The sequence below is a fragment of the Ixodes scapularis genome, unplaced genomic scaffold (genome assembly GCF_016920785.2).
Source record: "Ixodes scapularis isolate PalLabHiFi unplaced genomic scaffold, ASM1692078v2 PGA_scaffold5__190_contigs__length_132052651, whole genome shotgun sequence".
Taxonomy (NCBI): Eukaryota; Metazoa; Arthropoda; class Arachnida; order Ixodida; family Ixodidae; genus Ixodes; species Ixodes scapularis.
Window position 1 is genome coordinate 87,141,808 of NW_024609880.1, and position 24,676 is coordinate 87,166,483.

At 45.3% G+C, this 24,676-nt stretch overlaps 1 protein-coding gene across 1 annotated transcript in view; it reads left to right on the plus strand.

Moving 5' to 3' along the window:
- The first annotated feature begins 1,446 nt into the window (after positions 1 to 1,446).
- The window catches only part of LOC115329368 (excitatory amino acid transporter 2), a 53,519-nt gene continuing 30,289 nt past the window's right edge, over positions 1,447 to 24,676 (plus strand). Inside the window, exon 1 of the mRNA XM_042294083.1 lies at positions 1,447 to 1,687. The gene's annotated coding sequence lies outside the window, so the exon portion shown is untranslated. The remainder of the gene's footprint in view (positions 1,688 to 24,676) is intronic.

Sequence of the window (24,676 nt, forward strand, 5' to 3'; positions counted from 1 at the left end):
GTCACCAAGATTTTTCATCGGCTCGCCAATAATAAAGAGGTAAAGGAAAAACTGCTAATTCCAAGAACCAAAATGGCGACCATACGAGGGACATTTGCGCTATTTTCCCAGAATCCAGTGACTTTAGTTAGACCTAGGTGTCATACAAAATCCCCCAGATGCCTGTATATTAGTTCAGAAGGTTTTGTTTGCTTGTAAGGCCGGGGTCACACTGCTCATATAGGTCACACAAGAAGACAGTTTACAAACACGAGTCAGGGCAATTGCTGTGGTTCGAATTCCGCGTGCCAAGTTTCTTTTTGAACTCATTGCCATGCGGCATTCGAAGCACATATCTCGCGGTGATTCGCTTTCGAATCTGTATGCAAACGGTCTCTTGTATGATGTACGATCAGTGTGACCCAATGGTTTGCAGGATGAATCGGGTTGCCAAACACATCCTTTGCCGCACAAGCACTTCACGCAGAAGGGCAATGGATTTATCGATCGATTGTTTATTACGAGCTTATTGGTGCACGTGCGATTGTCGTATCATCCATCAATGACAAGATTAGTATTCAATATGGCGGGGAAAATAAAGAATGCTCCCTGAACAAACAAGTCCCGATTCAGTTGCAACCCGTAGAAATGAACGCTAGATTTTTCTATTTCTTTGTGTGCGTGTCTATAACGAAACTAAGTTTTCCACCGTTTTACCTAAAAAAGTAATATAAGGAAAGTTCTCCGCAAACGTCAATCATAAAAATGAAATATCTGCAACCCAGCTTTTATGTTTTGCGTAATTTTACATGGAAGACTCGAAGCTCGTATATACGTGGCAACCCCAATATATTGCAAACCACGTTCTAACAACAACGAAACATAGACAAGTTAAAACCATAGACTGCACACCTCCACGCGCCCCCAATCATGAACCTTTCACCCACGCCCGTGTCACGCCGTCATTCAAATTTCGAGGTCATCGCCTCCATTCCCCACCAAATGATTTTCCAGATCCCGCGAAAACCCCACACCCCGGTCAGACCTCCCGCGCGCGCGCGCGCACGAGGCGACTGACCTCATCGGCGAACAGGGGCAAACAACCCCATCTTCAAACCAAACGCAGCCAGAAAACGAGCACCGATCACCTACACCGCAACCAACCCTTCCTTGCCCCCTTTTCCCCTCCCCTTCTTCTCATCCTCCCTCACTGTCGTCCAAAACCCCAGCCCCCGGATAGACTGACCCGAAACGAGTCGGGGCGTTTCCATCTTTTCCGCTCTCTCGGGGTTCGAACCCCTCTCCTTCCTTTTTTTCTCTCCCCCCATCGACGGAAGAACCCCAGCACGCATGCTCCACTTTCCGGGGCTTCTTGCGCTCTCCCTTCCTCTCCCCTGGACCAGGTGGGCGAGAGTGGAAGCTTGATATCCGGGGCCAGGCGCCGACGACGCCGAGTTGCAACCCCGCGGTTCTATTCTCAGGGTCCGAGATCGTACGCGCGCGCTCCCTTCTCTTGCGTGCAGCGAACGTCCAAGGAGCCGACGCGTATTTTGCGGACTTTCACACAGGTGGCTCGGGAGTGATAGATATTTGCGATAGTTGGTGCGCGGCTGCGAATGGAAATCGGCGAAGCGAGCCCCGATTCTCGCCTCTTCAATCAGCTGATCCTGCTCAAACGTACCTCGTACGACCCCGTGCTACGATTGAGGTAAGTTCCCGACCCCTCCACGTGTCCCGCTCGAAATGCTCGGCTTCGATCGAACTGTACTGCGAAGGATTACAAATAATAACGGCATTGAGGCTATAGATATCACGGCGCGACGTACAAGAACATTGCGCTTATTTGTGTATCTCACGTCGTCTCTCTAGTCTGAGTGTCGCTATTTGTAATCCTTCGCGGCCCAGTTTAATCAAAGCGTGGAAAACAATCCCAATCACTGTTAAATATCATCCCGCTTGAAGTTCACGTTTCGTTGATTATTTATTTTACGATACTGCCAGCCCGGTTAAGGGCCAAAAGCAGAAAAACATCTACCACTGAACCGCCATGAATGCTGCTTTCCCGTCGGTGTAGATTATGTTTCCTTTAGGTAGCGGAATCGATATTCATAGTTGTGACTACCATTCGTATACTAGTCCCACCGAGACACGACCCAATGGAAGGTGTTGAGTCTACCACGTCAACCTTGGTTTACACGTGAACCGGGGTTTTTAATGCAGTCTTGCGACGTGTCTTTTTGCGGAAGTCAAATCATCGCAGAAAAGTGTCATAGAACCAGAGTAACGTGTAAGGGCACAATACGAGGGTTTTTCAAGGTTCTAATGTCGCGCGTAGGGGACCTTAGCGCTGGTGCATAGGAAGCTTGCGACAAAGTGATAATGAGGTGAGAGTCGAGACACTCATATATCGCCGGGGGAGGGAGAGCGTAGATATCAGAGACAGGGGAAGAACAAGATCGGGGACACAGTCTTTCCCTAATGGGGATTAATCTGACCAATGTTTCGCTCCGATTAGTAGGTGGGAAGGTTAGAAATCCAAAGGCGTTTTTGGCAGTCATAGAAGCCGAAACCCATGAAACAGACAAGCTTCAATTTTTTTTTCCAGTTTACGTTAACGGGTTTCTATCAGCTGCACATTGAGATATAAAAGTACGATTTTAAACACACGAATATTGATGGGAAGTTTACGGAAAGCACATCTACATCCTAACGTCTATTGAGATAGGAAATTGGAAAGAGCGCGCAAAAAAGACGAAGACAACGAGAAAAGAACACAGGATTTATTGAGAGAGTGCTCATATTTCGCTTAAGTTGAGGCTTGGGCGAGTTGGTACATACTTCGGAATTAAAAACAGCGCGAAAAGACGAGGACCAGACCCGAACCTGTTAGAGCAGTATCTCAGATAATGACGCGGAAACTTAAATTAAATTGCTAATGTTGAATCGCGAACAAACAGAGCTTGAATGGCCTCTCATTTTGTGGAGTTGCCAGTCTTTCAAAGAGGCTTTGCTCCAAACTAGGTCTGAAACTCGAAGTTTAGCTTTCCTTCCCTCAAGTCTTCGATAAATCAAACAATAATGGGGACTGGAGAGGCTGCAGTCGAAACAAACGCCCAGATTAAGTGTTGTCGCTCATATCGTGAATGGTCGTGTACTATTATGAAGTGTTACCAAATGAATTCTTCATCGTCTTTTTCTTTGTTCTTTTTATTTGTGGGTCAATGACGAAATCTATTCAGCGCCACTTCTTAAATATTTGCAAGAAGTGGGTTCGAACAAATTTTTGTGTAGGGCAACAGCCCATTCATACTTCCCGCCACTACTAAGGAGTCAGCTCTCAACTTTATGAGGTCGGAGAGAAAATCAATAAAATGGATCGATGATTCTCTCCTGTGGTGGGAAGCCTCTTTTTTTCTTCTTACGACGCGTTGTTTTTGTATGTTTACGGAACTCCTCGACACTAAAGGTACGTGATCGATGCATCGACTTCGCAGAGCACTTGGGCGACCAGGAGTTTCCTGGCAAGCAGGCAGGAAACGACAGTGCACATAGTGACGATGTTATAACTTAACTATGCAATTAACGTGATTACACCATCTTTAAAGCCGGGTAATTTGTTCTGAAGCGCCTCTTTGGCTCATCAGAACGCGTAAAGAGAGACAAGCCAATCAAAAGGGCAACATATAGAGAACGCATAAAGAAGGCGCGATGCCGAGACAGCCAAGCTCGCGTCGTCGTTGATTGAGGTCGCGGGGGAGAACAAACGCACGAAGTGTGCGTGGAGCGGACGAACTTGCAGGCCGCATGCTTCGTTTCACAGTATAGTTAGAGTGCAGCCGAAGCTATGGTCTGGCGTAGCCAATGAAGCAGCGCCAAAAGTTGCATCGTCACTGCGCTTCTCGTCTTTGTCCATTCGATATCACCGGCTAAACCAACCCATCGACCTCGTGGGTTGTGGAGCAACGATACGATACTATAGGAACTCACTACGCCTTGCGTTGCTTAAACTCTAGGAGACCGTAACAACAAAGCAGTAGTTGGCCAATGTCACCCTTTCCAACGATCACGTGTCATCAAAGCTGTGGTCCACAAAATGAAAACCGAGAACAAGAAACGTAGTTTTTAACAGTTCTTTGTCGAAAATACACTACAATGCTTCTAAAAAAAAAAAAAATCATATTTTAGCTTATGGATTGAGTGACTCATTCATTGATAATAATTTTCGCCCACGGTGGGGGTGCAGTTGTTAACAATAGCCCAATCATTCTCCTGCAACTCACAGTGTCACTTCTTGCATTAGGTTTCACCAACGGAGAAGTACGCGGAGTTTCAAGAAAGCTAATAGGACCTCTAGACAATTGCAAGCGAGGCGCCCCAAGTGGTGCCAGCACCACCTAGAAGAATCAAAGCCTCCGCATCACCCCCTCTCCCTTCATGAAACGTCATCGCAGTCGGATCGCGTTAACTCGGCTATTGGGCCCGAGTCCGACCTTCGACGCGCTGATTGGACACGAGCCCCGGCCGAACACTGACGCAGCACTCGTGCTCAATCTCAGGCCTCGATCGATCTGACTGTGATGACGGTGCCTTCTGCTTATCTAGGTGGTGTTGGAGGTGCCCCACGCGCGCAGCTCGTGCAGCTTGCGCGTGAACATAGCTTTGTCAAGCTTGCAACCGTGCGGGCTTATTAACACGAGTCGAGACATGGCGGCGGCCAGTCGCCTTGCCTGCAACCGTCTATTCGCGACTCCAGCAAAACGGACGCCACCAAGCGGGAAAACCGGGAACCAGCCGGTCCAGGTCGCTCGCGCCCCTCCGCGTCCGGTGGCTTTCGCGGAAGCGTGTAGTCGGCGCGGTCGCGAACACTGTAATTTGACGAAGGTCCAAATGTTTCTTAAGTTTGCCTGAGTGATCATTAGTGTGGTGAAGCCTCAGTAGATTTTTTTCTTCTATTACGTGTTTGAAAGCCCGTTTACTTCACAGCACACGGTCGCGTGCTTTCGATTTCTTGGATGGGGAGGAATCGCGGAGAAACGTGTTGATTTCTTGTCTGTCTCGATTCACATGCAAAGTGATGACTACTTGGTAACTGATAAGTGGTTTCTTTATAAGGATGTAGAACAGTGGACTGAGGACGACAGACAAGGCATTTTACTGGAGGGAACATCAATGTTGCAGTCAAATGAATGGGAAGGTTCGATAGCTGCTTTTCTTGAGTTTGGTTGTGTTCGGCTATAGCTTCATGTTTGAGCCACCCACCCCGGTCGGTTCGTTGGCTATTCATACTGACTGCTTTTCGCCGAAAAAGCCTCTGGACCACGCTGAAAGAGCTGGGCTGATTTTGCAATTACTTGATTCAGGAAAACCTGCTCGCTGCAAATTATGAATGATGGAAATTATCTGTTTTAAAAAGGTGGGGGACGAGTCTCGCAACGTTAGATGCTGCCACGGCATTTTGACCTATCGCGCCTTCAATATTTATATTACGAGGACGTCGAAGCCAGCAGCAATATACGTCTACATTGCTCAGGTTGACCGGCCACAAAAAATACTCATTTTTTCCGTTCAGGATTCGAAGAAAAGTTCAATGCAGAGAGGTTCTGCGTGAATGTTCGATGAAGACTTTCTTCAGTTTGTCTCCGTGCTGCCGGCTATAGAACCATTTGGCTAAGTTGAAATAGTATCTCTCTGTCTGTCAAATATACTTTTATTCAGCAGCTCACCTAATAGCTAGTCAACTGATATTTACACCCGAAGAATATACTAATATCACCTTAGTGGACATAGTACGTAATATAATACATAACCCGCTAGTCAAAATAACTTCTCGATTGCTACTAAAATATGAATTGAAATACGAGTATCAGCTGCTTAGTGGGGCGCCAGCGGGTTAACATGGTCCTTGACTTAAGAAGCGCTTGCTTAATTTTCGTAATTTTCCTGCAGCCTGTGTTGTTGACCGAGCGGACGACTGGAGCTGTTTCTTAAATGCGGATACGCACAAAATGCTGGATTTCGCGAACAGATAATTCGCATGGTTGAGGCATGCAAGTTAGCTGAAAAGTTACTCTCTGTGGAACAATTCTGTAGTCATCGCCACTTTCCTTAGATGATCAAAACTGATTAGTATATTACCGCCTCTCCGGAGTCCATAGTTTCGGTTTTGAACGAAATCTCCGAAACGAAAGTTTGACACGAAAAGAACAAAAAACACCGGCAAAACAAAACTATGCTTTGCAAGTTTATCTGCACCGGCTACACCTAACCGTCTCAGTTCAAATACCTATAAAATTGGGCATTAAACAAAAGAAAATCTGTTAAATTGAACGCGCCACCTATTCAGGCGGCCCGGCCGAGCCGACGCGACCTGGACTCAGCCGCCATGTTTGTTTGGTGGTAGCGCCCCCTATAGGTCGCTGGAGTCGCGAATAGACATATTGCTAAATTTCCGTAAATTTCCCAAGCGCCAAGGAGAATGCAGGGATTGCTGTTCCACGCGCCGCACGTGCTGGCCTCAGTAGTAGAAACTTTCCTAAAGCAAATGCCTCAAACAAATGGTATCTTGCACGCGCGTTCGTCAACGCTTTAGTTCTGTTATTTACTTCGAATCTTTTATACTGGGAACGCGTGCGCGTGTGGCGCCTGGAACACCAATTCCTTCATTCTCCTTCATGCTTGGGTAATATAGCAAATGGTCTATTGACTCCGTAAGCGTGACATCATGGGTCCAAACAAACCGTTGCTAGGCCTCATTGTTATGGACAAATACATGTGGCTAGGTTTCGCTACGAAAACCCGACCGTTCAAAAATCAGGAGTAGGATTTAAACTTCTAAAAATCACAGATATAGAAAGCTTGAATGTCAAATATGTTTCGACAGAAGTGTGCCGGTAATCGCTTGTTTCTAAAATATTTACGACTGCAACTTCCGGTCCTCAAGATGCCTGCAGCAGACGACGAATGCAAGAAGTATGCCGTCTGCCACACGCCGGCAGGCCAAGCCGGAGCCGTCATTTGAATCGTGTGAATAAGGACGATATTCTGATATTGAATTTGTTCTAAATATGATGATTTTCAGTAACTTAAAAGAATTCATAGTGGGGTGCGATGCAAAATATGGTTTATCGAAAGTCCGGGCGTCGATCGAGATGATCGTCTGCTAAAATGTCGCATTGGACGCGTGAGAAAAGCACTTCAGGCGATCGGTCGAGATCCCAAATTGTGTTTGTGGACTCGCGCTATGTGAGGGTGCGTCGTACCTGCTTGTAACCATCGCTGCAATGGTTACTGAAAAATCGCGATAGACATGGAATTCTTTAATAACCTGACAACCTAAATATTATTAATAATAATAATAATAAACGAATCACCTTGACGGCGTACTATTTGTTTCTCATACTGGCCTGCTGTACGCCGGTAATGCACTTCAGGTCGTCGTCGTAAATGATCTGCATGACGTGGCTTGATTTTACGGCATGTTCACCCCTCTGAACTAAGCTGGCTTCTTCACAGAAAAAAACGCACATTGCGGAGGCCTCTACAGCCACGGCAATGCACTTGTTTTTGTCATTTGTTTACCGACGCAATTCAATGAAGACGCCTGCTGCAACAGAGGCCAGCAAATCTAACGTGTCGTCTGCTACCAAAGAAAAGCGGAGTGTACTACTTCAGAAATGGCTTTCATTGTTGCAATACGACACTGAGACGACAAGAACATCTTCATATTTAAATATCAAGAAGTTAGGTTGCTTACAAAAATTATTTACTTACTTGTAAGCAAAAATCTATTCTCATGTGGAGTCTCCAGGCATTAGTCTATACCAACGTTACTAAAACACTCAGTTGGGAAACTCGCCGTCGAAACCTGGGCCGCTGGCGTCCACCGAGACCGAGCTAAATGCGACAACAGTGCCACTCTTTTTCGTTTGTCTGTACTAAGGTCACCTCGAGCTTTTTGAAAGCCTGTTTTTTGCGTAAAAACAAACGGAAAAGACTCTTTTTGTATGAAATTTATTGGAGTTTAGGACCAAATGATGGGCGCGTGATGTTTTTATCATCTTTAGTTCGCAAGGTTTTGCGGAACAATTAATATTGTTTTTATAAAACCATGCCTCAGCGGGCCTTTCAGGTAGCGCGTCCCGACCTAGGTGCATTTTAACTTCAGTGGTTCAACGCGGCGCGTCCGCCGGGGAGACGGGTGTTCACCCCTGTCAAAGCCAAAAATAGAAGTCACGTGCAGTTTCTCGAGTGGCCGCTGCGGGAGAAATGGTGGCGTTGTGTTCGTCATTAGCTCGGTGCTCGGAGACAGATTGGGGCCATATTTTTAGGGCTGTCTCCATGGGAGTTTCCCAACTGAGTGTTTTAGTAACGTTGGTCTATACCAACGTCCCTAGCAACGGTTTGTTTGGACACAGACGCCATGTTGTGACGTCATCACTTACGGGGTAAATTAGCGACGTGTGCAATCGAGAGCGTCGCTGTGGTCAGCCTTCTACCAGAGCCGTTTATTCGGAGAGTTTGGCCATACATTGGTTTGAATAGGCGAGCATCTCGGGGCCAACCACAGGCTTCGAAACAGCCCTTAGCGGTGGCCGTGAGCTCTAAATATGTGACATGACTAATGTTAGCCGTTTTAGCGTCGCGCGCTTTTTCTTTACCTTCTGTAGCCTGTGTAAACAGGCTTGCAGTTGAGCCTGAATAATGAATATTTTTTTTCCTGCCCGAAGTCAGGCAAATTCCACAAAAGCTTTTGCAATGTATTGCATTTTCCTTTCTTTTGACTTTTTTTTTAGCCAGTGTCCCCATGAATCGTGAATTGACTAAGTATTTAAATGTTTGATTACCTACTCTAACCAGCGTCGGCAGTCTGCAGGCTTTCTGCTGGCTCCATATTGTAAGTTTTGTTCTCTTTGCTGAAATCAACAGAAAGTCTCATTTCCTGAGGGATCCATGTTTAAATTTTATTTGCTGACGTCGTATTAGGGTAAGTTGAGCCTACAACTAAAACTAAAGTTTTCTAAAACTATCAAAGTTTTCCAGTGTCACTAAATTCCTGAACTCACCGGCAAGTTTACTCTGGCTTAATTTTTTTTTCGTGAGTATTTCTGTACAGTGATTTCCGGCCGTCGGGCCTACATAGAATTTATGTGCTTGTGTAGAAAGTAAATCGGCGAAAGGATGCAACAATGGCAAATACTATGGCATGCACTTTATGCAAAAGACAGTTATTTTATTGGCAGATGTGCCTCTTGTCACAAAAACCATACTAAAAACCAGGCACACAGAATTAACTACCACAGTGGTGAAGCATAATGCTCACAGTACAGGCGACTGGCATCATTGACATTGCTAGCAAAACAACATGAAGAAGATCTTTAATTGATTCTCGAAGCTTAAATAGAGCTGATAGAGCTGCTTATTCATTTGCACAGGTGAGAAATGTCTAGTAGAAGACACTCCTCAACTGGCTTCTTCAACAAAGACCTGGCCTACCTTGCACAGGAACCTTTTCTGACAAGCTGTCAACAAAACACGCCTTGACGCCCGACGTGCTGGAAAGTTAACTGTTTCTTTATCGGACAAAACCCCGAAGAACGGTTGGATATTCAGCTCGTAAACTTTAGAGTTTCAAAGACCCGTCACCCTTAACTTGTTGTTAAAAAGGAAAACCTCTTTATCACAGTGGCAGTGAGTGTGGTTATCCACACAGCAGAAAATTTACGTGATTCTGCCAAATGTGTCATCAACCTCCACAAAAGAATTTACACGTCTTGACTTGTGACACCTAGCTATGCAAACCCTGAAAACGCCAACACTTGCTTTCTTAAAACAAACAACGTCGTTGTGACACTTCCCTTTTCATGCAGAAATACTCCTGCGAGTTTCGCTATGTGTTGCTTCAAATTGTAACCTTTGGTGAATCTTTTCAACAATGCCAAGGCACGCGAGTTCGACACACGGATATTGCACAATTGTGGCAGGGATATTGACATGTAAATTTGCAACTGCGCATACTTCGTTTCGTTCACAAGCTTAACAATTTGGCAATTCATGTGTTCAAATGGACAACGAGAGTAGTTCCAAAGAGGACCCCTTTTTCTTACACAGTCTGCGAGGTGAAGTATGCAAAATTCTCCTTTTTATACAGTGCCTCCTTGCTCAAAAAGGAGAGCATTTGTTTCTTGACCAAATTGAGCTAGTCTACAGAAATGAAGCCTGCAGCAAGAAAACTCACTAGACGTGCAAACTTGATCCAGTTTCGAAGAAACGCGGCCATCATGTACGAAAGGACGATGAAAAAGAAACCAATTGCGCCACTCAGACGATTTCCAGCACTTACGGAGGTGTAGAGAGCGCGGCAGTTTTGACATCTACCACAAAGGCTGCAAAAGCTGCAGCCTAAAGTATTTCTTTCCACCCAGAGTGTATGAAAATTCGGACTTGTGGCTGAGTCACATAAATGCCTTATGCCTGACAAAACCACAGCAGATGGTAGGCATGTAATTATGAAGGCAAAATAAGGCTCAATCGCTAATGAATGATTCACTGCAACGAGAACATTTCTACCGGGTTCCAAGTTCCTAAAGAGTCGCTCTAAGACGCTAAAAAATTTTGTGTCACATTGCGACGCGCAGTTCCTTATTGACAACTTTTCGAGGTATCGATTTTTCTAATACATGTAATAAAGCGTGGAACACTAGTGTGAGTTACTAAATTTATTCTATCTAGAATTGAGTTACTAAATTTATTCTATCTAGAATTGAGTTACTAAATTTATTCTATCTAGAATTGAGCTACTAAATTTATTCTATCTAGAATTCCAATTCTGCGTTGACCAATTTCTGCAAGCTAGCAGTTTACTCCGTCTATGACGCCGACATGCAAGAATAGGGAAGTTGTTTATGATTCGCAAATTCGTAATCAATCATTAACGCACTACGAGAACCCGAGCTTCAGCAACTTTGTATCTACCGCTTCGAATGGAGCGCTGGGTTTGTTATTCAGCTCATCGCTGCTCTGAGTCCGTGGACCGCTGGATCGTACTGCGTAATAATACCCCGCAGAGTCTGGGCTCAATCCCTACACTTACCATATTGGATATTAACGAGTTATGTGCCGTCAAGCGAAGAAGAAAATAGATGGTGCTATAGAGAATTCGGCAGTTCAATGCTGCCAAATTCTCCATAACACTATCTATTTTCTTCTTCACTTAAAAGCATCTAATACAAAAGCCACAACGTTATTAACCGAAGCCTCATCAACTCCTTTTGTTACAACTAGGTAGTCATCCACAGATCTGAAATCCCTGTTGACGCTGCTTGCGCCCAAATACTCATTAAAAGATCGGTTTAGTTTGGCCAAGAAAATATCACACAGCACCGATGATACACGTGCTCCAATGCATATTCCATTCCTTCGCAAGTAGTACGCACCGTTAAACAAATTGAAGGTCGACTGAAGATAGAACTGAAGCAGATCCATGGACCCATCCCCCTCCCGGATCGCTAGTATTCCAAAGCTTAACCACCCCGTTTGTGTGCATTCATTCACGCACAGATGCAAAGAGGCCCCTCGTGGGGTACCGAGTAAAACCAGTCGACTTCGTGAATCGAGAAAGCAGCCGCATTCATTTGAGTAGAACAAATTAAATACTCCACAATCGCCAGTCGACAAATATTCCCAAACATGAAGGGCTGCCCACATCGTTACGGAAATGGTTCCTCTGTATGGCTCGATACGCCGCTTCCGAGTACAACTGTGTTAATTAGGTCCGCTTCTATCGATCGTGTGTCTCGACGTGTTTGTTTCGCGAGTATCGTTCGGGCAAGCGGAGCTGAAGTGGCAGCTCCGTGATTCGTGAACGACACATGGTGACAAAACTGGCTTTCCGGACGGACACCGAAGACTTGAGCCTTTTTTGGTATTGAGATCCGCTAGAAAATAAAGTATTATTTTTGTGTGCGTGAGCGTGAGCGTGAGACTGCCTTGTGAAATTCGATCGAAGCTCAACTTTCCTTTCGTTATTTTTATTTCTCTAAAGAAATCTCGCGCAACAGATGCGTCTTTGCGACCTATTCTATCTGTGAATATCTTGTGCAGAACGTCTCCTTTAAGGCCTGTTCACATATGGAACGTAACGCTACAAACAGGTAGCGCTGACCTCGCGCTAAGCGCGCGCTGATGGGAGCTTTCACCAGCCTTGTCTCGCACCGTCAAAACTGTTGCTTATGGCAGACGATAAGCATAGCGGACGACACGTGAGCAGTGTTACGGGCCCGACTGAATGCATTGTTTCAAAAGGAACTAATAAATATATAGACGCTTTGCAGCGCCTGTTCATGGTCGCCGCCATAACTGACCTTCAGTTTTTGTTTCCTCTTATTCCGTTTATTTCACTTCATCATTACCATAGCAGGCCAGGTTATTGCCATATTAGATTCAACTGTGTCCTTTTCTAAAGCATCGGCCTTTGTAGAGGATCGTCAACTACCGTTTCAGTTGTTCGGCATCTCGGTAAGACAAGAGAAGGTCAGCAATGGCGGCTGTAATTTGGCGCGTGTGTAAAGCGTCTATATTATATATTACATATTTAAAGAAAATGATAAAGTCTTATGAGCCTCCGCCAAAGTCAGATGGACCACTTGCACTGGAACTCGCTATGCTCTCAGCTCTGTTTCCATCGGAGTCAAGCCTATGCGGGCAGAAACCGAGGGGAAGGAGGAGCAGATCGGGGCTCGCAGGGACGCCAGAGAGCCCACCTCTCACTGGAATGATCAGTCAGTAGACTCGAAGCTGACTGCTTTTGTCTCTGCTCACTGGTCAAACGCGCTCCTACGTAAGTACCCCAAAAGCCGGACGCCAAAAGACCCATTTAAGAAAATCCAACATTAGCGAAAAATAAGCTAGATTTGGGTGGGCACACTCGGCAGAAAACGCCATTTTGAAGGATGTTCCCGGTCTGTTTACCACATCCCAGGCGAAATGCAACTGCCGTTTTTTTTTTATCGCGCGCTGAGAAATTCTTTTTTTTTTTCGGCTCGGAGTAAGAACAAAAGCGACTGAGTGGTATCGTATACATTTATTAAAATGAAGAGTGTATTAGTTCCTTGAACGGTCTCTTATGTGTTTTGGGGATGCGCTCACGGCCACGTTGTTGTGAAAGAGTGTTTCGTGGCTACGCGAGTTGAATGGCTTGGGTTGCATCATGCCGTTATCCTAGACAGTCTAGCGCCGATCAGTCGCGAGCTTAGAGGAACGCGCGGCGGTCGGTTGTGGGCGATCCAGTGCGCTGCGCTGCGCTCGTAAGTCCACGGACTGCCAAACTCGCTACGAGGTTGTGGACAGCAAGCAGGTAGGTTTCATGTCTGTAAAAGCCGTTTGGCGAAACCGGCGTCCCTTTCCGTTCGCTTGGACGTCTCTGGGTCATCATCTGTGCAGACTGGTTGTGGAAAAGTCATATTTGATTATGTCACATTCCTCACTGTCTTTTCTCTTTTTTTTATGTGTTTTGCTACAGATACAGATATTTGTATGCGTTTTGCTACACATACAAATAAAGTACCTACCGGAAAATTTGTTCCACGAAATTAATTTTCGTGTATTATTCAGTAAGACGTATTCACCACGGCCCGCGCCTCGTCAAACTTTTTTTGTTAAGATGACCAATCCTCGATAAACAGTTAATACTCGTATTGACTACAAAAACACTGCGATAGTGTATCTTTGAATATGAACTTTTCGCCTTTTAGCTCGTTAGATGGTGCACCATCATCATCATCATTGGGGGATTATGATTATGGGCACTGACAGGATCAGGACGGCTGGCGTCTCTTAAGGCGCATTCCCACCGGCGATGTGAGCAGTCTCGCGATGCGACTAGATCGCATCGGAAAAATTTTAGATGGTCCCACCGGCGTGCACGATGAGCGAGTCGTTTCTCGAAAACTCTCGCTTCGAACGCCGTTGATTGGCTCAGCCGCTACGCTACGAGGTCGCATCGCAAAAAAGTCGGGTCGAGTAGCGACTGCTCAAATCGCGTCGCTTTTTGCCCGTGATAGTCGCTTTTGCGATGAAAGTTGTCGCGCGACCAGATCGCATCGCCGATGGGAACGCGCCTTTACGGTGCTGAGCCTCCCGACACGCGCCCGGCCTTTTGTCGTGCTCCGGCTGCGCGCGCACACTCAAAGCTTACGAGTCGCCGAAGTGTTATCGAAAATGGAAAGCTCGCAGCGGAGGCCGAAAAACCTCTCTGTCGATGTCAACCTGTCAGCGACCAAGCCACGAGTTATGCAACGCACGGTTTGCGAAAAGGAGCTAGTATTTGATGTTTTGGGACAGCGTACGGCCTCAAAAAGATTGCCAGCCAGAAACAAAAACGGGTCATGCTTGCGATGGTGGAACAAACTGTGCTGGCAACCCACAAGACGATTACGACAAGCTACTACGGGCCGCTACGGTTCGTTTGCAGTTTTCTTCTTTTTTTTCCCGAGCTTTCTCAAATGCATCGAAATGGAAATGCGCTTAGTGTAAACGTGGCTAATGATGCCTGACGGTTTGTATTATACGGCGCACACATATTAAAGAACCGTCAGAAACGTCAGTGGGAACAAAGGTTTCGACCGGCTTCTCGATGTGTCAAGTCGGTTTTCTGCGACGAAGATTGCTCACGACAGCGCGTGGCGACCTTGAACTTGGTGGTTGGCACTCAAGGGGTACACCTTGGTTCTTGACGGCCAAAAAAAGTATACTTAGGCTTAATGAGACAGGACGAAAGCGGGGGTTCATTAGCTTGTTTGCTATATCGGGCCTCGTTTTATCGGTTGACCCAGTTTTGTATTGCAGATGTGTAACCGAAGGGGGTTGCCGGGGCAATTATGAGAGGTTCATTTGTCGTGACGTGCCGTGCACCCTGATCGTTATACTTAGTACCTACTGAAGTTGCAAAAGAGAACGGTTGAGGCTTTTGATGTTTTACATTGTATCCTTTCCGCTCTTTATCGTTTCGATCTGGATGTGCATCGTAACGGCGTGCTATCACGTAATCAGCACGTGATGCCCGTCAAACATACAAGGTTAGCTTTGGCACTGCTCGAGACAAATGGCCCATCTGAAGTGGGGACACCAGTTGCCATTCAAAGGCATGGTGAAGCTTCTGTGTGGGAGCCAGCGTTCTTAGCTTCTGGAAGCTACAGTCACTGAGATAATTAGAACGGCAGGAAGGTCTTTCAGTTGTCCCGCTTGCGTGGCAAGATTTCTATTTCCACAGCCTTTCGGCTCCTCGCGCGCCTCGAACACGCAAGCGTAGCCTAATTCTGACCATAGCCTCCTATATACTACAAAGCATGGCATATCGCAACGAGAAGCGGCCGCCGAAATGGAAAAGGTTGACCGGCAGACAACGGATGAGAGGAGAGCCCCGTGACTGCAGTGGTGCCCCGCTGCAGAGAGACGTCGAAACACACTTCTCCCGAACGAACAATGTGTTTCTGGTCCTCGCCGCTGCAAAAGTTGTGCGCTGACGTCCAGGTTCCCCGAGAAATGGCTCTTTGATGCTCTGTGCTACCAGATCCTCGCGCTCCAAATCTGCGACCGGACATTCTATGGCTCCGTCGTCGAAGTGCCAGACTTTGTGAGTATAGAGGAGGCTATAGATAGATAGATAGATAGATGGGGTTTATTTGAGTGCCTGCAAACAGCCAAGTGGCCTGAGCAGCAGTGCACTGTCCTGTACACGGATACATAAAAGTATGGGATAAAAACACAATCAGGCAAAAATGTCTGTTTCACGAAAAAAGGCATCATGAGTCTGTTGCAGACGTGTCATGGGCAGGTGGCCCGCACATCAGGATAAAACGTGTCTCTGCATTTTGATGTCCTCCCTGACGGTACCCGAAACCTCAGCGACATCAGCAGCTGGGCAGAATCAAGAAAACCATGCACAATTTGACGCAGGAAATGCATGTCTCTTGCAATTCGTCTATCGTGCAGAGGCACTAAACCGAGGTCAGTGAGCAGGGAATGGTAATTGTAGAAACGGCGGCGGCCAATATATTGATAGTATAAGATTCTTATAAACTTACGCTGAACGTTTTCAATAAGATTACTATGCAACATCGTTACAGAGTTCCAAACCACAGACGCGAACTCGAGGCGTGATCTAACCAATGCACAATACAGACATAAAAGACACTCAGAGCGACGAAATTTTTTTGTCAGCCGCGAAATTACACCCAGTTGGCGAAGTCCTTGACCAACAATGCGAGAGAAGTGGAGGCGAAAGTCCAATCTCGAGTCCACAAAGACACCAAGATCCCGCACATAGAAAACCCGCAGCCCTTGCTCTTTAAATATATTGTAGTCGAAGAGTATGCTCCCCTTCTTCCTGGTCAGGGACATTACTACAGTCTTTTTTGGATTCAGTTGAAGCCTATTTTTTAAGCACGAATGTTCAACGGAGCGGATGTCATTTTGTATCTGGATACAGTCATTTACATTGTCAACAACACGGAAAAGTTTAAAGTCATCGGCGAACATTAGCACTTGCGAGTTTCTGATGGAAGATGGTAGATCAATAACAAATACCAAAAACAGGAGTGGTCCAAGGTTAGAACCTTGGGGTACGCCAGATAAAGATGCAAATGTCTCCGACACACAATTTAAAAATCTAACATAATTTTGGCGATTTGAAAGGTAACTTTCAAACCATGCGCAATACAAAGTGCATATTTAGTAATTTTTTTTAAATTTCAACAAGAGTATCTGGTGGTCAACCTCATCAAAGGCCTTGGTCATGTCAAAGTAGACTGTGTCCACCTGACCACGGTTGCATACTGCAGGACCACTATGGCCGAGGAAAGTAGCTAAGTTTGTCTCCACTGATCTGTCCCTGAGAAATCCGTGTTGCTAAGGTGACATTTTTTGTTTAAAATATGAGTAAAAGCGTTCATACACCACCATCTCAAAAACCTTTGAGAAGCCACAAAGAAGAGACACAGGGTGGAAATTATTGACATTACAAGGATTTCCTGACTTGAAGACTGGTAATTACGGCTGAAACTTTCCACTGAGAAGGATAAACCCCATACTGTAAGGACAGATTAAATATATGTGTCAGCATAGGTATAAATATTTCAGCACATCCTTTGATAATAAAATTAAGGATGTCATCACAGCCAGTTGAAAGTTTTGGTTTGAGCTTCCGTATCGAGCACATCACCTCATCCTTGGTTACACTGTGGTATGCTAAGGATTCAGCAAAACCCTTAAATTCAAAATCATTAGGCACACTGTCACTTTCCGAAAAGCAAGAGCTTAAGTGATTAGCAAATGCTTGGCTCACTTCGTGTGGCTTGCATAAAATCTTACCGTAATTTTTTTAACACAGATGTGCTGACACTATCCTTACTTTTGGCCTGAGCATAATTCCAAAAGCAACTTGGTTCTTTTTTTAAAATTGTTTTCCAAACAGCTGTGATAACGAACTTTATCTTGAGAATAAAGCTTCTTAACTATTGCTCTGCAGACTGAAAACCTCTGATTCCAATATTCACAACTTGACTTTTTATAGAGTTTGTGGTAATGCTGCTTTTTACACATATAATATTTCAGGACAGATGAAAACCACTTAGGAAATTTTGATTTCCTTGGACACTGTTGGTATGAATTCTTCTATAGCCCGCTGGACAGTTGATGTTACTAATTCGACACAAGAATTAACGCCCGTAAGGTGAAAAAGGCAAGACCAATCATAGCCACGAAGACGATTCTGTAGGCCGAGATAATCGCCACGCGTATAGATAAACTTGGGCAGTGACTGCTCACGTAGTATTTGAAATGATAAAAAGAAACATAGTATAAACGGAGGGTGAAAATAATCGACTGCGACAATCTATGGTACGACGGGAGGCAAGGAGCGCGTGCTAGACGCCAGGGCATCCGAGGGAGACGATTTGACATTGTGCATGCTAAAGAGACAGAAGACAAAACAACATAAAAAGCGCGGAGAAAACAAACAAACGGCACGCGAGGGATTTGGTGAGGAGCAGCCAGTGACCGACAGCCAGGCCAGGGCGCTCGGGCAAACGATAGCCGGACCTAAAGTCAGTATCCAGTGACTTTACAAGGACCAAGTGAGAGCCTCCGAGGCAGCGGACAAGAGAGACCTTCGCTCGGGGGGAAACCCGAGAGTCTCCGACACAGCCACCCGTCAATGCGAGCTCCTTTCGGACTGGAGTTGGAGCAAGAAAACTGAAGGCACCCTGATGTTCCACCGTGAACCTCAAGCCTTCATTCCATCTCCGGTACGCAAGAAACCCGAAAAATTGATGTGGAAACAGCAACGCATCTGCCGGAAGAAGCCTAACTGAAAACACTGCCGCTTCGGCCGTAAATATTTAGTTCTTATTTATCTTATTTTATGTTATTTTCTATTCGGGCTTCCTTTTGTATGATTACAAATTGGTTAAATTTGATTTGGTCTCGTCTTTGATTATTTTACCACCTTAGTTTAACACGAACAAGTGGATGTCATGATAACGCCCTTTCGTTATCATCCTGACAGTGGCTATAAATGTCTTAGCGAAACGTTGACTGTCACTCAAAATCTACCAAAATATTAAGTTTTACCATTTCACCGCTTTGTTTACGTTTTGTACCTGATAATTAAACTCGTTTCATTCGCCTTGTGAGCTGAAGATAGTCTGACTCTGAAAGCGTCCATTCACACGAGTGACAAAACATCAAGCGAGATAAAACTGAGTTTACAACGCACGAACATTTTTTTCTGTATACCGTTAGTTTCACTCAACCCTTTGCACTCCTTCCACTCCTTTTTATCTATTGCTTACACGTGCTGACATTTTTCTGCTGTAACATCAACATCCGACGTAGTACGAGACTTTTTTTTTTGTTCTTGTCTTGCTAGGCTATTGTCTTCAATTCCTTTCCGGTCGTCGTGTGGAAGAAAGCGATCGTAAAACAAAATACGTCCAGCTATCGGCCATTGTGAGGTCGACTTCGGCCCTGATAACGGGCCCGACAGATTGCCTCCTGTTTTCATCTGGCTCGAGTCCGTCAAATGCCCCGTGGTCGAGCTTACTTCCATCGACGCCGGGGTTTCTGACATGTCGGGCAGCGGCGGCGACAGTGATTCGAACGAGCGACATCCGGATTCAAGGGCGCCTTGATCGTACCGACGATCAAGATCACCGAGCGTCTTGGCAAATAGCACGAGCAGCAACTCATATATGAGGTCACGGGAAGTGGACGGTTGAGAAAGAGCTTGCGTTGGATCTTTTGGCGGTCGCCGAGACGTCCTCGCTCGTATTCATCACGTGGATCTTGTCCCCTTGTGTCTCCAATTTGCGCACTCCTAGGTTCACCTGGTAAGCCTAAATTTTGTATTTTTCCCAGGCGTTTTTTTTTTTCTTCGTGGGCAAGCTTTCGCATTTCCCTTCAACTCAAGCATTTCGCTTCGCGTGGAAATCCTTTGTACTCTTTATTAACTAAACATAGTAAGGCAGCGTGACTGAGAGTGCAAGCTTTTGACATAGTTTATTTCCTACATGCCCGCCGCCTATGGAGCCAGTAGATCCCATGGAAGTTACGCGCCTGTTGTATCTTTCATTACAGTACCAGGTTAAGATTCTCGCGGGGACTTCAGTTTGTGCAAAAGTGAGAATGTATATGACTTGTCATAGTTTTTATGACCCCGTATTCGCGGACCATATACGTGTTTGACAAAAATTGTCACGCTTCCCTAATTTCCCCTTCCCGAAAATCTTGAAAATTGCTTCATGAGGTTGGAGTACAGAATGGTACTCGAGTTCGGCCTGCAGCCCGCAATGGTTTGTTTTATTGGCCATGCCACATGGCAGGTTCTAGCTTTATTTTCGAACAACGAACGTCACCTCTTCGGTTCTTTCCGATGCGATGTTTGCTTTAGCCATTATTTCCCCTCTAATTGGCACATTGTCTCCGAGAGTCTTGGAAAGTTAAAAAAAAATAAAAAAAAGGAGCGCTTTTATTCAACTTGCCGTTGGTTTCAATTGTCAGCTTTGGCAGTGTTTCAGACGTTTGTAAAATAAACGCAAGTGAAGAGACACTTGCCGTTGGTTTCAATTGTCAGCTTTGGCAGTGTTTCAGACGTTTGTAAAATAAACGCAAGCGAGGAGACGCCCGTCATTCTACAGCAAGTTATTTCTAGTGTCGGTGTTCTCGGCTCAGATTCTGCCAGGGGCGTCGAAATGTCTCGGGGAATGTATCGCCTTATATTTGGCATCAACATTCTGTTGTAGCGCACTTGCAAAGATGCCAGCATACATAGGTGTAAATTAGGGCAGCCTTTGGCAGGCTGCCCCAATTTAAAATTACATCAAGGTGTTTTAGTTTAAGCTTTAAGTAGTTTGTGTGTATGTGTGTGTGTGTGCATTTGACGAAGGTTAAAATCTTTATTGTCGGGTTTACAATAATTAATATTTTTATTTTGTGCTTTTTAGATATAATGTAAAATAATCAACAATCGAAACCCAGAGCCTCCAACCTATTTTCGCTTACATATTTAACTTAAACGTATGAACGAAAATGGGTTTCAGGTTCTGGGCTTCGATTGTTTATTATTTTAAGTACCCAAGCTACCTTTGCAGGTCACGTGGCTGAAGGATTGAATCTTTCCCTTGAGCCCATTGTGATTGGCCGCGAGCATAACTGTAAAAATAAACACAGCTGAATAATGTACAGGCTGTCACAAAAGAAAATTTACACGGTCTTTTTTACCGCAAAAATAAACCAGGCATCGCCGAACGCTCATTCTCCACCCAAAGGTAGCACTAGAGGTCACAACCATATGCCAAAGTTTCAGCCCGATCCGATAACTTAATCGAAAGTTATAAGTGATTTTCTGAAAATTTCAATGGGAAAATGGAGCCCGTTTTTGCCCGTTTTCGTTTTCGGGTACCATGGAGCCCCATGTGTTTGAAAACTCCGTCGGCCGCCATTTTCCCATTGAAATTTTCAGAAAATCACTTATAACTTTTGATTAAGTTATCGGATCGGGCAGAAACTTTGGCATATGGTTGTGACCTCTAGCTCTACCTTTGGGCGGAAAATGAGCGTTCGGCGATGGCTAGTTTATTTTTGTGGTAAAGAAGACCGTGTACATTTTCTTTTGTGACACCCTGTATTTACTGTTACTGCTATTACATTCTAAACAGGCCTACAAGCGCAGATAAGTTTGTAAGATAGAAGTGTTCAAATTTTAAATACTCTTTTTTTTAATCAGAAAGCTGCGATCAGACGGCTTTGGATAGTGATGACGTACGGGATGCGCTCTGCCACAATTAGCACATTCTGGTTTTGGCTAGACGCAACACAATTGTAGTTGCTTCGTCATAGAACTGTGTTTCAATTTCGCACAAAAGAAGAAAATTACGGGCGGGGTATGGCGCTGTAATAGAATGGCAAACTCGATTGACACCTCGTGGTTTTCCTTTTATGAATGTTTTACGTTTTTATCGTAAAAAAAAACAAAAAAACCAGCACCGGTTTTTTTTACAATGAAAAGAAAAGAAAGAGACAAGGGTTCAAGTAACTCAGTTTTGTGTGGTGCCATAATCTTAACTTTCTCTTGCAATTTAGGGCTCTGAAAGCTCAAAGAAGCCAAACTTGTCAGGGTTACGTTTCATTGCAGGTTGTTCGGTTATGCTTTTATGGCACTTTGGCACTAACGTTGCAAACCAAAGAGCAGCCAGACCTCGGAATTTCTCTCGCTATTTACTTTGAGCCTCCGACTAATATGTTTAGATCTAAATAAAACAGTCTTGGCTATTGTACTGAACGTGGTGAAATTTAATGCAATCCTTCCCAGAGTGCAGACTGTTCTTTCGATGTTTAAACAAATTTGTAGCCTCGCCTTTCGCCGAGCCTGATGTGTGGACTCCAGCAATTCACTCTCACAAGTGCTTTGCGAAAAAGTATTTGCTCGGGAAACATCGATGTTAAAAATAAAGCTGACGTCGCACATGACTCTTTGATTGAACTTTGTCCCAACGTTGTTTACCTTTCGCAGTGGATATACCTAGAGTTGGTTGAAGCGAATCAAAGCCTTGCTGTACCTTGCGATTCAAAATCTTCGGAATTTAACAAACCAGAAACGAAACAAAGAAAGAAAAACACACACACACACACTCGCTCACACACTACATTTACGTAATACACGGAGAAAAAAAAAAGATGAAAATTTCAAGGTATTGTTCGTCACTCAAAGCCCCCATCGACACGTAGCACGTAAGTGTCTTCCAAGACTCATCACTCATAGTCGTTGAAACCTTAGCAGACAATGTCTAACATTTGCTTTCAAACCACTTCTCGTTTTCAAAGTTTTTTGTTTTTTTTTCTTGCGAGTGCGATGTAGGATATAACTAAGAAGAACCTTTCGATGGCCCGTTCACACTCGCAACGTTTCCAATCAATCACCCAATGATAGGACATCTGCAGAACGTCTTCCGCTGCCTGCTCCGCGCCGCAGATCCAATTAACGCTGCAGGCGCTCCACAAGGATGCTCTCCATATATCTATTCATTTTGTTTTTCTTCAAGCGCAGAAAGACGAAGACTCTCATTTACGCCACGCAACGCGGAGTTACTCGGTACGGCTCCCTGTGGAATTTAAAAGGGCGGCCAGAAGCCGTCGGAGCCTTTTTTTTTTTCTGGACGTCTTTGGGTGAGTGGTTTTTTCAAAAACAATCATTTCGAAAAAAAAATATTGGCGACATCCACTGAGATAGTACTGCCGCGAATTTTTCCTAGTCATCTGAACACCTGAAACATACCTCTTGCTCGCTTCCAACAACCAGAATTGTCGGATAATTTTTACTTTAATGTTTTCAAGGGAAGGACCGGATTGGTTGAGATGGCTCGTAGTGTCGTTCGGCTTCTGAGGAAAAAAAGATGAAATGAAAAGTTTTCATGAGCCTAGATTGTCATTTGAAACTTTTCTGTATGACTCGGTGCTTGAAAATAGTTGTCGCCAGTTATCCGAAACCTGATCTGAAATCGCAGGAAACAGTTTTCTGAATTCCCGAAATGTTAAAGTATACCCGTGACAGAACAAAACGATGTCGTCTGAGCTCCCGGACGCCGTACGAAAATCTCAACAAGTCGCATTTTTGAATCGCAAAAAGACCAGGATGCAATTGCGCCCACCCTGCACTATGCACCAAACTTGCGGCACCCGCGAGAAAAGTGCGAGACTGAGGTGTCGATACGTTAGACCAAGCTGGGCAAAAGCTGACAAAAGCTGCTGGCGCCAGAGCCGTCGCCTTATCTTGCGGTTCATTTCCACGAGCTCTCGCGCTGAGTGCGGAACGGAGTATATATACGCATGGCTTGCACCGACGTCACATCAGCTGGCATTGGGATGGCCTTGCGGCTGAGCGCGCAACTTCGGCATCTGTGCCTTTCGCTCCACTTAATTACTTTTCTTTTTTCTCGACAAGAACGAGCAGTTATGACACAGTATGACCACCAGCACGAGGCAAGGACGTAACGTGCAAGCCATGTGTTTGCGTGCCTTGCACGTGACGTCATATGGCACCATAAAAGCCGCCATTGTGCCGCCATTGTTCGGTACCGTGCTCCTTTTCCCGTACATTTGGCAGTGTCGAATCTGTTCTTTTTGGTAAGCCTTGCCGAGAACAACGAATTGGATGTTGCCAAATGTATGCTCCAGAAAGAAGGTACATGCACGGGAGCATGGTACGCGGAGCCATGGCGGCTGATTCGACGTCAATGCGAGCCACGCATGTTTCCGCAACGGAAACACCTGATCAAGGTGTCAACTCGCTCGCTCCACCGGGGGACAGGAATAACTAGAATGTAATTACTCTGTTCGTTACGTGGAGTTCGTTCCGATAAAAAAGCAGCCCGTCGTAATCGGAACCTCGTTCTTTTTTTGCTACATTTTGATTACAGTGCCTGCTTAGATCGGAAACGACAGAAACGGGTGCCACCGCAAGAGATTGGGGCCTGCGTCCGTAATCTGGCTCGTGTATGGAGGTATGCCAGCTCGTGCTGTCTCGTCTACAATGAGCTGCCGAAGACGGGCAGCTGAGAGGTTCTCTCGGCTACGAGTTTTATTCTGGTCAGTTGCGTAGTAGAATGTCACCTCACTATAAAGTCACTGGCCGCTAAAGAGACGCCTGCTGTTGTCTATCATGTTCTCGCTCCTTACTTCGCGATTGGTTCTCTCGCCTTCCTAGCGGCTAAAGGCCCGTTCATACACTTGCCACCGAGTAGGACCGGCTGAGACAAGACACGGTTTTTTAAGCCTGCGTGGTACACCGGTACACCTGTCGACCGGCGTTATTTCGAGTGAGTTCTTACTTTAAGATCAACAGCGGTCTGAAATCCAGTGTGGCGGAGCATTACGCGCGTGTAGATCGGCTGTACGCTCGTTTCTACACCTGGCGTACGCCGAAGTGATGTACACAGCACTGCAAGCGGCGAGGCGTAATAGCCCTTCGCCTATGTGGAGAGCAAGTCACCTGCTTCTTGCGCGCGAGTTGCGGAGACGTCATAACGACGCCGAACTCTTATTGGCTGATCAAAAAAAAAAAAAAAAAATAGTGGGTAGATCTAAATGCTACGTCCTTTCAGGTCTCATACTTTTTTTTTTTTTCCTTTCAATCAGCCATTCAGAGCTC